Genomic DNA, 16,841 nt, shown 5'->3' on the forward strand with positions numbered 1-16,841 from the left:
AGGTTCAATGCAATGCCAATCAAAATCCCAATGGCATTTCTTGTAGAAATAGATAAAGCAATCATGAAATTCATATGGAAAAATAAAAGACCCAGAATAGCAAAAGCAATTCTAAGAAAGAAGTGTGAATCAGAAGGTATAGCGATACCCGATTTCAAACTGTACTACAGAGCAATAGTAACAAAAAAACATGGTACTGGTACAAAAACACGCGGGTGGACCAATGGTACAGAATAGAGGACACAGAGACCAATCCACAAAATAACAACTATCTTATATTTGATAAAGGGGCTAAAAGCATGCAATGGAGGAAGGATAGCATCTTCAACAAATGGTGCTGGGAAAACTGGAAATCCATATGCAACAAAATGAAACTGAATCCCTTTCTCTCGCCATGCACAAAAAGTTAACTCAAAATGGATCAAGGAGCTTGATATCAAATCAGAGACTCTGCATCTGATAGAAGAAAAAGTTGGCTCCAATCTACATAGTGTGGGGTTGGGCTCCAAATTCCTTAATAGGACACCCATAGCACAAGAGTTAAAAACAAGAATCAACAAATGGGACTTACTGAAACTAAAAATTTTTTTCTTAGCAAGAGAAACAATAAGAGAGGTAAATAGGGAGCCTACATCCTGGGAACAAATCTTTACTTCTCACATTTCAGATAGAGCCCTAATATCCAGAGTATATAAAGAGCTCAAAAAATTAAACAATAAGAGAACAAATAACCCAATCAACAAATGGGCCAAGGACCTGAACAGACACTTCTCAGAGGAGGACATACAATCAATCAACAAGTACATGAAAAAATGCTCACCATCTCTAGCAGTCAGAGAAATGCAAATCAAAACCACCCTAAAATACCATCTCACTCCAGTAAGATTGGCAGCCATTATGAAGTCAAACAACAACAAGTGCTGGCGAGGATGTGGGGAAAAGGGTACTCTTGTATATTGCTGGTGGGACTGCCAATTGGTGCGGCCAATATGGAAAGCAGTATGGAGATTCCTGGGAATGCTGGGAATGGAACCACCATTTGACCCAGCTATTGCCCTTCTCGGACTATTCCCTGAAGACCTTAAAAGATCATACTATAGGGATACTGCCACATCAATATACATAGCAGCACAATTCACAATAGCTAGGCTGTGGAACCAACCTAGATGCCGTTCAATAGATGAATGGATAAAAAAATGTGGCATTTATATACAATGGTGTATTACTCAGCACTAAAAAATGACAAAATCATGGCATTTGCATGGAAATGGATGGCATTAGAGCAGATTATGCTAAGTTAAGCTACCCAATCCCTAAAAAACAAATGCCAAATGTCTTCTTTGATATAAGGAGAGCAACTAAGAACAGAGCAGGGAGGAAGAGCATGAGAAAAAGATTAACATTAAACAGGGATGAGAGGTGGGAGGGAAAGGGAGAGAAAAGGGAAATTGCATGGAAATGGAAGGAGACCCTCATTGTTATACAAAATTACATATAAGAGGATGTGAGGGGAAAGGGAAAAAAAACTAAGGGAGAGAAATGAATTACAGTAGATGGGGTAGAGAGAGAAGATGGGAGGGGAGGGGAGGGTGGATAGTAGAGGATAGGAAAGGTAGCAGAATATAACAGTCACTAGTATGGCAATATGTAAAAATGTGGATGTGTAACCCATGTGATTCTGCAATCTGTATTTGGGGTAAAAATGGGAGTTCATAACCCACTTGAATCTAATGTATGAAATATGATATGTCAAGAGCTTTGTAATTTTTTTTAACAACTAATAATAAAAAAAGAAAAAAGATTACGTGTGATTTTGTTTACATAACAGATTATCTTTTTATTTACATACCTTTTATAAAATATTTATAGAAAATGTAAATTTTGGAGACAGAAAAATATAAGCTGTTTTCTGGGACTAGGAATCAAAAGATAGTTGAATGTCAAAGACCAACAGACAATCTTTTAAGATTATGTAAATGTTCTAAAACATTTCAATGATAACTGCACAACTCTACATATTTACTAAAACTCATAGGACATTAGATTTCAGATGGTTTAATTTGTGTTGTCTAGATTTTTTTCTAAAGCTGTTAAGTATAATTTTATGAATTGTAAATGTATAATACATTGATAAATGATGGGGAATACAGCAATGCACATGTAGTATTATAACCACTATTGGCTTCAAATATTGACTTGGCTGCTTAGTTATGTGCTTTTAAATTTTTTTTTTGGGAAATTTCAGAACTTCTGTATACTAAAATTGTAAAATTAACTAATAGAATTCTCAGCTTAAAAAATTCTATCAGTAAATTCAGGAAATAAACCTTGTGATTTGGGATTAGGCAGATACATCTCAATATAATCTCAAAAAATGAAAAATGCTAATACATAAAAATATAAAACTTTTTTTACTACAAGGCAATGTTACAATGAGGAAAAGACATGCTACAAACCAGAATAAAATATTATTAAAACTATTTATTATAATAGTAAAATAGCACATCTTGAAAAGAAGGATTAAACAAAACAAAACAACATTAACAACCACACATTGAAAATATATAATATTTCAAAGCATGTGGAGAAACTACATCATTATGTATTTTTACAGTAGGGTAAATTACTAGTATTGCTTTGGAAGTATTTTTGCAGTGTTTTTTTTTTTTTTAACTGAGGAAATTCACCAAGCAACTAACACCTCAATTTGAAGTAAGTAATATCTGTGTTCTTTATAGGTGAAGTTAGTATAAAAGGAAAAAAAATAATTGTGAAACAATGTTAGATATGCATGTATTTTCATCTGGATTATTCCACTTATTTACTCTAAGATGTTGAGCAAATTAATGACTTAGTGTAGCTCTTAGTTTTTAAAGTGGGAAAACTATTTACTAGTTTATGAAGGTCCAAAGTTTAGCCAGAGAGAAGAGGGAACACAACTCAGGACTAGCAGCATTCTTGCCTTAGATAAAAGAAAATAATTTCAATATGTTATTCATAGGCATAGAATTTTTAAAAATATGTTTTATTTGTCAATGGACTTTTATTTTATTTATATATATGTGGTTCTGAGAATCAAACCCAGTGCCTCACACATGCCATTCAAGCTCTCTACCACTGAGTTATAACTCCAGCCAAAGCTTCTTTTTTTATCTTTATTTCTTTTACTTTTTCTTTTATTTATTTATTTATTTTTTTGTTTTAGGAAAAATAGTTAAATATTCAAGGGGAGAATGTGGGCACTCTCAAAGGAATGAGAAATATTCTGGGGGTTCACTGCTCTTTTCCTAAAAAAAAAAATACTGAGGGATAGTTATGGAAAGATACATAGGAATGAGATCACAAGACTGATCTCAAGATGGTTTATGGTGGTCTGGTCAACCTCAGGATCCTTAGGATAATTTGATCTTGATTGTATGATAAATATACCGTGTTTGGGACTTACCTAAAATATAGGTTTCTCAATATTATATAATTTTTACTAATCTCTTAATTATGTTACCAATTAATAGTACACATGTATATTTACAGATTACACAAATATTTGAGAATAACAGATCTTAGAAGAGACTGTTTTGATGAGTTGACATGCCAAGAAAAGTATGCAGAAATTGTAAATTAAAATTTTATTTCCTTATGCTTCCTTTATATCTCATTAAACCTATTTCATATTCTATCATACCTCAAAACAACTAGCAATTGATATTTGTGGCAACTTTCCTAAGTCACAACAATGCTGTCAAAGCTATGTAATGCTTTAAATAATCAATAAAAAAAAGAAAAAAAAAACAATGCTGTCAAGCATATTTCCTGTATAATTTCACAAGTACTTCACATTTCTAATGGATAAGTATTCTACATTGAACATTGATGAAATTAGAGAATGAAAAATGTTAGATTTATTCTACAGTAAGTTTGAGAGGATTCCTACCTAGGAACTGAGAAAATAGTCAGAACACACTTCTCAATTGAATTCAAGAATAATTAAATGATTGTAGCTTTTGCTCACAGAGGTGATATAGTTCCCAATGCCATTAGTAGTATCATTTATGCAGGCTAAATAGTAATTCTGTGGATGTGGGTCATGGTAAAACTACTGGATTAAAAGGGTTTTGTTAACACCATGATTAGTTACTAAATTGGGCCTCTGGGAATGGCAGCAGCTCTATAGTTCATTGCTTATAATGCCACTACTAACATTACCACAACTACTGCTATTTTTACCAGTAAAGGCATTAACTAGAATTTTAAATGTAATTACTATATGCTCTCACAATTTCATAAGTTACACAAAGCATCTCATTAAAGACTGTGCAGAATTTTTTTCAGTTGAAGAAATGGAGTCTAAGCAAGGCAATTAATTTTCCCAAGGTCTCACAAGACTATAATATATTAAGAGGAAATTTATTCCCATGATTTTCACTTATTAAGTGATTGATTCATCACTTAAAGTGTATTTCCTGAAACCTAAAATTTGTAGGCTCTTAGGATTCAATAGCAAAACATTAAAATATCTTGCCCACATGAAATAAGTTAAGTCCTCTCAACCATTGGAATATATTGCCTCCTAAGAGTCTGAGGTTTAATTTTCCGCTTTTCTATTTTTACTGAAAAATAATGTATCTGAAATTCACATGACATTGCCTGGAAAACCAGAATGCTGATTTATTTACTCTAGATGACAGAAATTGGTGATACAACTAGTATTGGTAATATATGCATATTTTTTATGTGCAATTTACATGAAAGAACAACTTTGATCAAAAGGATGGTGTGCATAGAATGAAAAAAAAAAGATGCCTCCTTAAAATATTTTATTAAATGCAAGAATGTGAGTCCCCTTTATTCTAGGGATACTTTTTTAGGGTATTTGATAATGTATATTAAATATAGAAATATGTCTCTTTGGTTCTCTTACTTTTAAAAATCTATGTTGATAATTTTTTTTCTGTTGAATAGTCATTATCAAAAGTAGAAAGGTTATAATGTAATTGACTAGAATGTAACATTTCTTACTTCCATTTAAATTATGGTAAAATTTTAAGATACACTTTGTACTCTTTGAAAGATATTATAGTCGATTAATAAAATGAAATGACATGGTATTGGCACAAAAACAGACATGTAGACCAATGGGACAGAATAGAAGACACAGAGACACACCCACATAAATAGTTATCTTATACTAGACAAAGGTGTAAAAAAAATCATTGGAGAAAAGATAGCCTATTCAACAATGCTTCTGGGAAAACTGGAAATCCATATGTAATAAAATGAAGTTAAACTCCTATTTCTCACTCTTCACAAAACTCAAAATGGATCAAACACTTAGGCACTAGACCTTGAGCCTAACAGAAGAAAAAGTAGGCCCAAATCCCCACCATGTTGGATTAGGAACTGACTTCTTTAAAAACACTCCTAAAGCACAAAATAAAATCAAGAATCAATAAATAGGATGGATTCAAACTAAAAAGCTTCTTTTAAGCAAAGAAAACAATAAAGTGAAGAGAGGAGCTGACAGAAGGAGAAAGTCTTTATCGCATGCACCTCAAATAGAGCATTAGTTTCCAGGATATAAAAATAACTCATAAAACTTAAGACCAAAAAAATATCCATAAATAGACTAAGGAACTGAGCAGACACTTCACAGAAGAAGAAATATAATAGAAATACAATCAATCAACAAATATATGAAAAAGCATTCATCGTCTCTAGCAAGTAGACAAATACAAATCAAAACTACTCTAAAATTTTATCTCACTCCAGTGTGAACAGCAATTGTCAAGAATACAAGTAAAAATAAATTTTGGAGAGGATGTGGAGGAAAAGGTACACTTATACATTGCTGGTGAGACTGCAAATTGGTGCAACCACTCTGGAAAGCAGTATGGAGATCCCTCAGAAAACTTGGAATGGAACCACCATTTGACTCAGATATCCCAATATTTTATACCCCCAAACTTAAAATCAGCAGCTCAATTCACTATAGCTAAATTATGGAACTAATTATGTGCCCTTCAACAGGTAAATTGATAAAGAAAATGTGATATATATACAGAGTGGAATATTACTTAGCCTTAAAATCATTAAAATTTAGAGCTGAAATCAATGAAATCAAAACAAAAGAAACAATTGAGCAAATTGACAAAACAAAAAGTTGGTTATTTGAAAAAGCAAATAAAATAGATAAACCACTTGTCATTGTAGGAAAGAAAAAAGGAGAGAAAAAACAAATTATTAAAATACAAGATGAAGAAGGAAATATAACAACAGGCACGTCTGAAACACAGAAGAAAATGAAAAACTATTTTGAAAATTTGTACTCTAATAAAATATAAATTATGAAAGATATTGACAAATTTCTAGAGACATGATCTATGAAAACTTAATGAGGAGGTCATACATGATTTAAACAGATCAATTTCAAGTAATGAAATAGAAAATGCCATCATAAGCCTACAAACTAGAAAAGCCTAGGACCAGATAGATTCTCAGTCAAGTTCTACAAGACTTGCAAATAAGAATGAACACAATACTCCTCAAAATATTTCATGAGATAAAAAAGAAGGGAAACCTTCCAAACTAATTCTATCAGGCTAATATCAACCTGATAACAAAACCAGACAAAAACACATCAAGGAAAGAAAATTTTAGACAAATATCCCTGATGAATATAGATGCAAAGATTCTTAATAAAATTCTGGCAAATTGCATACAAAAACATATTAAAAAGATAGTGCACCACAATCAAGTGCAATTCATTCCAGGGATGTAGGGTTGGTTCAATATACAGAAATCAATAAACATAATAAATCATATTAATAGACTTAAAAACAAGAATCATATGATCATCTCAATAGATGCAGAAAAAGCATTTGACAAAATGCAGCACACCTTCACGTTCAAAACTCTAGAAAAACTAGGGATAGTAGGAAGATACCTCAACATTGTAAAAGCTATATATACTAAACACGAGGCCAGCAACATTCTAAATGGAGAAAAAGTGAAATAATTCCTGGTAAAAATTGGAACAAGACAAGGATGTCCTCTTTCATCACTTCTATTGAACTTCATTCTTGAAAATCTACCCACAATTAGATAAAAGAAAGAAATTAAAAGGATACAAATAGGTAAATAATTACTCAAATTATCACTATTTGCTGATGACAGGATTCTATATCTAGAAGACCCAAAAATTTCCACCAGAAAACTTCTAGAACTAATAAATGAATTCAGCAAAGTAGCAGGATAAATAATCAACAGCCATAAATCAAATGCATTCTTATACATCAGTGATGAATCCACTTAAAAAAAAATAGAAAAACTACTCCATTAACAATAGCCTTAAAAAAAATTACCTGGGAATCAATCTAACAAAAGAGGTGAAAGGCCTCTACAATGAAAACTACAGAACACTAAAGAAAGAAATTGAAGAAAACCTCAGAAGATGGAAAGATCTCCCATGCTCCAGGATAGACAGAATTAATATTGTCAAAGTGGCCATACTACAAAAAGTGTTATACAGATTTAACAAAATTCCTATTAAATCCCAATGACATTCTTTATAGAAACAGAAAAAGAAATCATGAAATTTATTTGGAATAATAAGAGACCTAGAATAGCTAAAGTAATCCTTAGCAAGAAAAGTGAAGCAGGAGACATCACAATACCAGACCTTAAACTACACTACAGAGCTATAGTAACAAAATGGCATGGTATTGGCACCAAAAGAGAGTTGTAGACCAATAGTACAGAATAGAAGACACAGATAAAAACCCACATAAACATGGTTATTCCATACTAGACAAGGGTGCCACAAATACTCACTGGAGAAAAGATAGCCTATTCAACAAATGGTGCTGGCAAAACTGGAAATCCATATGTAGCAAAATGAAATTAAAGTTCTCTCATCCTGCACAAAAATAAACTCACAGTGGATCAAAGACTTAGGCACTATAACAGAGACCCTGTGCCTAATAGAAGAACAAAATAGGCCAAAATCTGTACCACATCGGCCTAGGACCTGACTTCCTTAACAAGACTCCTAAAGCACAAGAAGTAAAATCAAGTATCAATAAATGGGATGGATTCAAATTAAAAAGCTTCCTCTCAGTAAAGGAAACAATGAATAACATGAGGAGAGAAGCTACTGATTGGGAGAAAATCTTTATCACATGCTCATCTGATAAAGCATTAATCTGTAGGATATATAGATAACTCAAAAAACTCAACACAAAAAAATAAAAAAATAAAAACAATAAATGGGCTAAGGAATGAACAGACACTTCACAGAAGAAGAAATACAATTGATTAACAAATATATGAAAAAGTGTTCAACATCTCTAGCAATTAGAGAAATGCAAACCAAAGCTACTCTAAGATTTTATCTCCTTTTAGAATGGGAATCATCAGGAATATAGGCAACAATAAATGTTGGTGAGGATGTGATGAAAAAGTTACACATGTATATTGCTGGTGGGACTGCAAATTGGTGCAACCACTATGGAAAGCAGTATGCAGATCCCTCAGAAAACTTGGAATGGAACCACCATTTGACCTAGGTATCCCACTCCTTGGTTTATACCCAAAGGAACTAAAATCAGCAGAATATAGTGACACAGCCACATCAATGTTTAAAGCAGCTCAATTCACAATAGCTAGACTATGGAACCAACCTAGGTATCCCTCAACTGATGAATGGATAAAGAAAATATGGTATATATACTCAATGGAATATTGCTCCTTTTTTAAAGAAGAGTGAAATTATGGCATTTGCCAATAAATGGTTGGAGTTGGAGAATATCATGCTAAGAAAAATAAGCCAATCTCACAAAACCAATGGCCAAATGTTTTCTCTAATATGCAGATGTTTATTTATAATAAAGCATGGGGCACTAGGGAAGAATAGTATTACCTTAGGTTAGGTAGAAGGAAGTGATGGGAGGGAAGGAGAGGATATGGGGACAGGAAAGATAGTATTACTTATTATCATTATTTCTGTATGTGACTACATGACCAATATGATTCTGAACATGTACACTCAGAAAAATGAGAAATTGTATCCCATCTATGTATGATATATCAAAGTGCATGAATGCATTCTACTATCCTGTATAACTAATTAACACAGATAAAAAATTTTAAAAAGTATGAAATTATGGCATTTTCTGTTAAATGAATGGAGCTGGAGAATAACATTCTAAGTGAAATAAGCCAATTCCCCAAACCAAAGGCCAAACCTTTTCTGTGATATGTGTATGCTAATTCACAATAAGGGGGAAGCTAAGGAAAAATAGGACTACTTCAGTTTAGGCAGAGGGGAGTGAGGGGAGGTGGTATAAAGATAGAAAGGATAGTAGAATGGTTGGGACATTATTACCCTATGTGTATATATGTTTATATGACTGGTGTTATTCTACATCATGTCCAACCAGAAGAATGAGAAGTTATATTCCAATTATGTACGATGCGTCAAAATGCATTTACTGTCATGTATAACTAATTAGAATAATTTTTTAAAAGTCATTCAGATCTTTAAACTATGCTATGTTCTCCATAATATTATAGTTATCAGCATTTTTATGGGGGAGGAAGAGGAAACTATTTCTTCTTTTATGTTGAATCTATTAAATCTTTGTTTTCTGACCTTTCTTTCTGAGTGTGTTTAAACTTTGGGGCATTTTTCTCCTAAGGACTAAGCAAACAGGTTTTGATGATGAAATGGTTCATTTATGGGGAAAGTGTAATAGGAAACAGGATTCAAGAAATGTAGAGAAGTTGTAGTTAAATTTAATCTATAGGGGGCTGGGGATGTGGCTCAACTGGTAGCGTGCTTGCCTGGCATGCGTGCGGCTGGGGTTCGATCCTCAGCACCACATAAAGATGTTCTGTCCGCAGAAAACTAAAAAATAAATATTAAAAAATTCTCTCTCTCTCTCTCTTTAAAAAAATAATCTATAGTTTGTAAATAATATCAGTTTCAAATATCTTTTCAAAAACAAACTGAGAGGGCTGGGGATGTGGCTCAAGCGGTAGCGCGCTCGCCTGGCATGCGTGCGGCCCGGGTTCGATCCTCAGCACCACATACAAACAAAGATGTTGTGTCCGCCAAAAACTAAAAAGTAAATATTAAAAAAACTCTCTCTCTCTCTCTCTCTCTCTCTCTCTCTCTCTCTCTCTCTGTCTCTCTCTCCCCTCTCTCTCACTCTCTCTTAAAAAAAAAAAAACTGAGAATTAGTTATCTAGGAATTAGATATACTTTAATTGGGTGAGAATGGAGAATTTGTTCACATTTTATAGGCCACTTTCCCTTCCATATCCAATGTTTCAACTTCACTTTCTTTTTGTAATAAATTTTAAAGGTATATTTCTCTATTGTATTCAAATGTAAGAAATAAATTAAAAAAATATACATGAAATGCACAATACTAGTGAAAAAGAAATAACTAAATGTACATGTTTCATAAAGCTTCTCAGAAGATTTTCTCCTTGGCCTACAATGAATTCATGTCTTCTCAAATGTTCCCAAAGAAGATTTTTTTTTTCCCTTTTCCACATCATTTTTATGACATTGTTTGCTTAAATTTGTCTATAATTTGTTTACATCATTCCCAGAAGACTATAATTCCCTAAAACCTTATAAAGCTCACAGTGCTACTCAAATCATTAAGGGATGCTTTATATACAGTGGATATCTAGAAATCTGTTGCATTATTTGGAATCTCCAAAGTATTAGACAAATCATATAACATGCTCACTGAGATAGAGTTGCGGCTCTACCTAACTGAATTAATCACATTTTTCCATGCATTTTTTCAATACTGTGAAAATCTCAGTCCAGTATATGTGGCCTTAGAATGCTTAAAATTTAAAAAAAATTAATTTCCAATTTGAAAATGTATGATATTTATGTCTACTCTACATTAAAATATTTCTTTTTACTCCCAAATGAAATATAATTGAACACAAACTATTCCATTCAATGGAATAGAATGAAGCAACAGATATTTAATTTATACTAACCATAATTTTCAAATGCATAATTTTGATAGCTGTATTTTTGACACACTTTTACTATTAATGCTAAATGTGTAGACCATAAACATGGGATTTTGAAACTTACTTTCCTTATCTAAAAGTAATGCAAACTTTGGTGCCATTTTTAAATTAATTTTGTAAAAAATGTAATTTCTTGTACAGTTTAAACAGCAAGTGTTTCCCAAACGTCTCATGTGTTGCAAATATACTATCCACATTAGGAATGTTCAGAGAAGAAGTAATTATAAGAGTTGAAACCACATGAGTAGATTAGTATATTCGATGGATTTATAATGGACTACTTAATGATAACTGTAGACAGGCAGATGGGAATTGACTAGAGGAACTAATTAACCCAGGATGGAGCCTTGAACTATGTCTTGTCCATGGCTCCTCTCTATCTCTTCCTCTCTTTCTCTCTTTCCTAGCTGCCATGAGCTGAGCAAATTTCCTCTGCCACGCCCTTCAGACCCAGATCAATGTAGTCTTCCAAGCATGAACTGAATCTCTGAATCTGTGTAATCAAAATAATATTTCCTCTGTTAAGTTGTTCTTATCAGATATTTTGGTCACAGCTACAAAATCTTACTAACATACCTCTCTTCATTTTCAGAAAATCTTCCTGTTTTTCCTGAGATAAACAGAGACCCTCTTTAATATATCAGACTTCCACATAGGCTGCTTTTTGGACTACATACTACATACACATAATTAGTAAAAATTATGTAATATTTTGAGAAATATATATATATATATATTTTGAGAATAAAAAGTGTTTGTAATAAGGGCTTTGGAATTCACCATTTTCCTTTTACTCTTGGTTGCCCACCTAGAAAGATATATTTTATAGTAGTTTGGTTTGAGTAGTATTGTTGAGAGTCAGTAATGTTTGTGATCTAGGATGACAGAAAATTATTTTCAAAGAAAATCAATAATTGAAAAAATTAACAAAACCAAAAGCAAATATGCTTAAATTATAGAATGGATGTCTTAAAGTTTAAGAATTCCATTTTCCCCATTAGAAACATGTTGATATATATATATATATTTCTAAATTGAATTATATATATAATTTCAATTTAAAAATTCTGCATACTTTTCTTGGCATGTCAACTCACAAAACAGACCCTTCTAAGATTTGTTATTCACAAATGTTTGTGTAATCTGTAAATCAACATGTAATCTATTAATTGGTAACCTAATTAAGAGATTAGTAAAAATTATGAAATATTTTAAGAAATATATATATAGGGCTGGGGATGTGGCTCAAGCGGTAGCGCGCTCGCCTGGCATGCGTGCAACCCGGGTTCTATCCTCAGCACCACATACCAACAATGATGTTGTGTCCGCGGAGAACTAAAAAAAAATAAATATTAAAAAAATTCTCTCTCTCTCTCTCTCTCTCTCTCTCTCTCTCTTTTAAAAAAAGAAATATATATATATATATATATATTTGAATATATATATATATATATATATATATATATATATAGAGAGAGAGAGAGAGAGAGAGAGAGAGAGAAATAAATATATATTAACATGACACTCCTTTTTATTATACCTGGTATAGAGAAGAGGCATGATAGAAAGGACTTTCTTAGTATGATTTCTCTGAGATAGATTATCAGTTTTCTGCAAATGAGGAAAGGATATTCTTAAGATATTCTTTGTGGTCTGGCACTGTATCTCAGTGGTAGAGTGCTTGCGTTGCCCCGGTGAGAAACTGGGGTTAATCCTCAGCACCATATAAAAATAAATAAAGATATTGTGTCTATCTATAACTAAAAAAAATAAAAAACAGCTATTCTTTTCTAATTTTGAGGCCCATTCCTGAAATATCTTTGATACAAAAGCTAAAATAAAACGTGGTATGAAGAAACAGGATAAATATTTCATTCACTTTGCAGAAGACATCATCTTATTCTTCCAGTCACAGTAATGCAAGATGAAATCCTAAACAAAACAAAACAAAAAAAGAATAATAACAAACAAAAAACCAAAAATCACAGGAAAACAAACAGACCTTCTAAAATATCTGTAAAATGGTTAATAACATTACCAAATGTTAATAAGATGATAGTTTTATTGTTAAAGATTTATTCCCACATAGAGTGAAAGCTTCTTTCTTTCATTATAATACCACATTTCACATGCATAGAAATACATGTAACAAGCAAAAAAGTTCGTTAAATTAATCTGCAGAGTTAATGAATTTTTCATACAAAAAGTATTGCTGAAATCCCTGCAAAAGTCTGGTAATTTAAATTCACTTGTTCTGCCAGAAAACACTGCACCTAAGATTATACTTTTCATGAATTACTTGTTCTTAAAATCTCTGCACATATTAACTGTTTGATGTCTGTTAAATAATAAGCTACTTTTTTTCATACTTTGGTCTACTCTTTGTATCTACTGGACATTTCAATATATTTTACCAATTTGTTCCTCTAACAAAATAAGGCAATTAAAAGAACTTAACATTTGAGAATATAATGAGTTTGTCAAAACTCCTTGTCTTCTAAAATCCACTGACTCACCTTTCACTTACTATTACCCAAAAAGTCATAAGGATGGTTGCTAGGAGCCACAAGCAAATATACATGTATGGCACCTTTGGTTGTAAAGTGACGCCAGCTAGCCACTGAGATATGATTATGTTAAGATTTACATTCATATGCAAATTGGGCTCCTGCTGTTCACCTTGGCCTGCTACCGGACTCAAGTTACAGGACTCCTGGAGAGTTCCCATTGGTTGGGGAAGGATAGTAGGAGGAAATTCCGAGGGAGGTCCGGGCCCCCCGGTTCCGGGGGAACGCGCGCCGGTAGACGCCCGCGTGGGAGGACCGGGTTTGGCTTGCCGGCGCCTAGAGAGTATCGGCGGCTTTTTCAAAATAAAGTTTTGAAAAGTTTTAAATAAAGTTTTAAAGTATGGGCAATGAACTAGCAGATAAATCTACACATGATATACATATTTTCTCTACAATAGAAGAAGCTATAAATTTTCATAAAAGGTTCCATGTCAATGCTAATACTTTACAAAAACGTTTTAAAATAACTAAAGAACAAGCCAGACATATAATAAAACAATGTCAAAATTGTGTGACATTTTTACCACAAGTTAATCTTGGAGTCAATCCTAGAGGACTGATAACTAACCATATTTGGCAGATGGACGTCACACACTTGCCAGAATTTGGAAAATTAAAATATTTACATGTTACAGTTGATACCTCTTCCGGATTTTTGATGGGCTCCCTTCATGCCGGAGAAAAAACTAAAGATGTTATAGCTCATTGCTTACAAAATTTTGCCACTGTGGGCGTTCCAAAACAGTTAAAAACGGACAATGGTCCTGGTTATACTTCCACCTCTTTTAAACAATTTTGCTCATCATTTGGCATTACTCACATAACAGGAATTCCATACAATCCACAAGGACAAGGCATAGTTGAAAGAGCTCATCAAACTATTAAAATGTACTTATTAAAACAAAAGGAGGGAATTGGAAAGGGGTATATATCCCCCAAAGATAAACTTAAAATAACCCTTTTTACTCTAAACTTTTTAAATTTGGATTCATCGGGACTTAGTGCTGCGGAAAGACATTTGTACCCCAAAAATGTACATAAGCCTAAGGTACTTTGGAAAGATATTCTAACAGGACAATGGAAAGGCCCGGATCCAGTGATAGTCTGGAATCAGGGCGCTGTCTGTGTTTTCCCACAGGATGAACAGCAACCGATTTGGATTCCAGAGAGATTAACTAAAACAATTTCTACAGAAAAAGAAGATGATTTGACTCAAATCCATAACAGCTGACATCCAGAGCTCCGGCTTGGCTATTCTTACATCTGCGACAGTGATTAGCCAAGGTGGTTTTTTTTTTTTCAATATCTATTTTATTATTGCATTTTTCCACATCATAAAGTTCTATTTTATTTTTGAGCTCATACAAACCTAGGTTAATGTTTTTCTGATCAGTTTTATTTTTTGACTGTGTTTTATTTTTTTGACTGTGGAGTTTTTAAACATTGCAATGGAGATATCACCTAAGTATAGTTACAAGGCCTTTATTTACTATTGTCTTATGTGTTGTATGTTGTGTGCACACTTCTGTTTAGTGTTGTATGTCTGTATGTGTGTATGTCCATATTTCTTATATGAGGAGCGCTCATGAAAAAATGGATCCGAATTTTTTCTTTATTCACGTGATTTATATGGTTTAATTTAAATTAGGTGAACAGCTGTTTATGATTGTTTTTAAAGATGGTTAACAGATCTGTTTGTTTACTAATTTAAATTAGGTAAACAGCTGTTAAGGATTGTTTTTAAAGGAGTTTAACAGATCTGTTTGTTTACTTTCACCTTTCCTTTTCATTATATTTAATAATTCTGTTCAGGATAATGTCTCTTTAGCATCATTGCCAGAATTTCCATCTCCATCCCAATTCCGGTGAAGACTAAGATAAAACCAAACTACAGCTTCTATGATAGTTATCACAGTAAACTGTATAAACTGATGCATCAATGAATATAACTCAAGAAGTAATGCTCAATCAAGGACTTGATTTACTTTGGGAGGAAATGGACATATTGATAGACTCCTCCAATTTGAACTGCTTGCAGAACTTGCCTGGACTATATATCAGTTACATACATTGTAAAATATCATCTGGTGCACCGAATTGTGGTACTGCTGGCATATCTTTGCTGATGGTGTCACCAGTGATGCAATTTCCTTGCCAGCTCACCCCATGTTTATTGTGGTAATACTGGCATATCTTTGCTGATGGTGTCACCAGTGACACAATTTTTCCAAAGGAGCCATCAATTGGCTTGGTGTCGTGGCATTTCTGTATCCTCCTCCCTTCTACTAGTGATGGTCTAAAATTTGGGGGCCAACAGAGGTGAGGCAAAGAACCTCACCCCCCCACTGGCACCAAGGCTAAATTTGGGGGCCAACAGAGGTGAGGCAAGAACCTCACCCCCCCACTGGTGCATAGGCCTATCCACAAGCATGGCTGAATGCTGGTCCGGTAGTCAGTGACGGGTTGATCTGATTACAGTGGATTCAACCTAAGACAGGAAGCTGACGCCTAAATGTCAGTTCTCCCATGACGGGTAAGAACCATATGTTGAATCGGACAACCTACCAGGCACGGTCCCTAGCCACATTGCTTGTTGCTTAATTAAACAGAAGGGGGCAGATGCTAGGAGCCACAAGCAAATATACATGTATGGCACCTTTGGTTGTAAAGTGACGACAGCTAGCCACTGAGATATGATTATGTTAAGATTTACATTCATATGCAAATTGGGCTCCTGCTGTTCACCTTGGCCTGCTACCGGACTCAAGTTACAGGACTCCTGGAGAGTTCCCATTGGTTGGGGAAGGATAGTAGGAGGAAATTCCGAGGGAGGTCCGGGCCCCCCGGTTCCGGGGGAACGCGCGCCGGTAGACGCCCGCGTGGGAGGACCAGGTTTGGCTTGCCGGCGCCTAGAGAGTATTGGCGGCTTTTTCAAAATAAAGTTTTGTTCCTGCTTGAGTGGCTCGTGATTCTGTGCCCAGCCAAAACTGCGGCAGATGGTAGTATCCCAATAGCTTCGAATAGAAAATTTAGATGTCTAAACTGAAGCATTGGTGATATTTTTAACCATTTCACAGTTAATTCCAGTATAGTTGTATTGAATAAAACTCTAAACACATAGTCTGCATTGTGTCTTATTTGACTTTTCTTTAGGGAAGTAAAATAATATCTTGTGATTAATTTTATCATATTGGGAAGAATCTTTAGGACAAATTC

General features: G+C 33.6%; 1 protein-coding gene across 1 annotated transcript in view; it reads left to right on the plus strand.

Moving 5' to 3' along the window:
* The window catches only part of LOC308639592 (transmembrane protein 182-like), a 569,067-nt gene that overhangs the window by 439,641 nt on the left and 112,585 nt on the right, over window positions 1–16,841 (plus strand). The gene's annotated exons all lie outside the window — the stretch shown is intronic.

Source organism: Spermophilus citellus (genome assembly GCF_964194105.1).
Source record: "Spermophilus citellus genome assembly, chromosome: X".
In the NCBI taxonomy this organism is placed as follows: domain Eukaryota; kingdom Metazoa; phylum Chordata; class Mammalia; order Rodentia; family Sciuridae; genus Spermophilus; species Spermophilus citellus.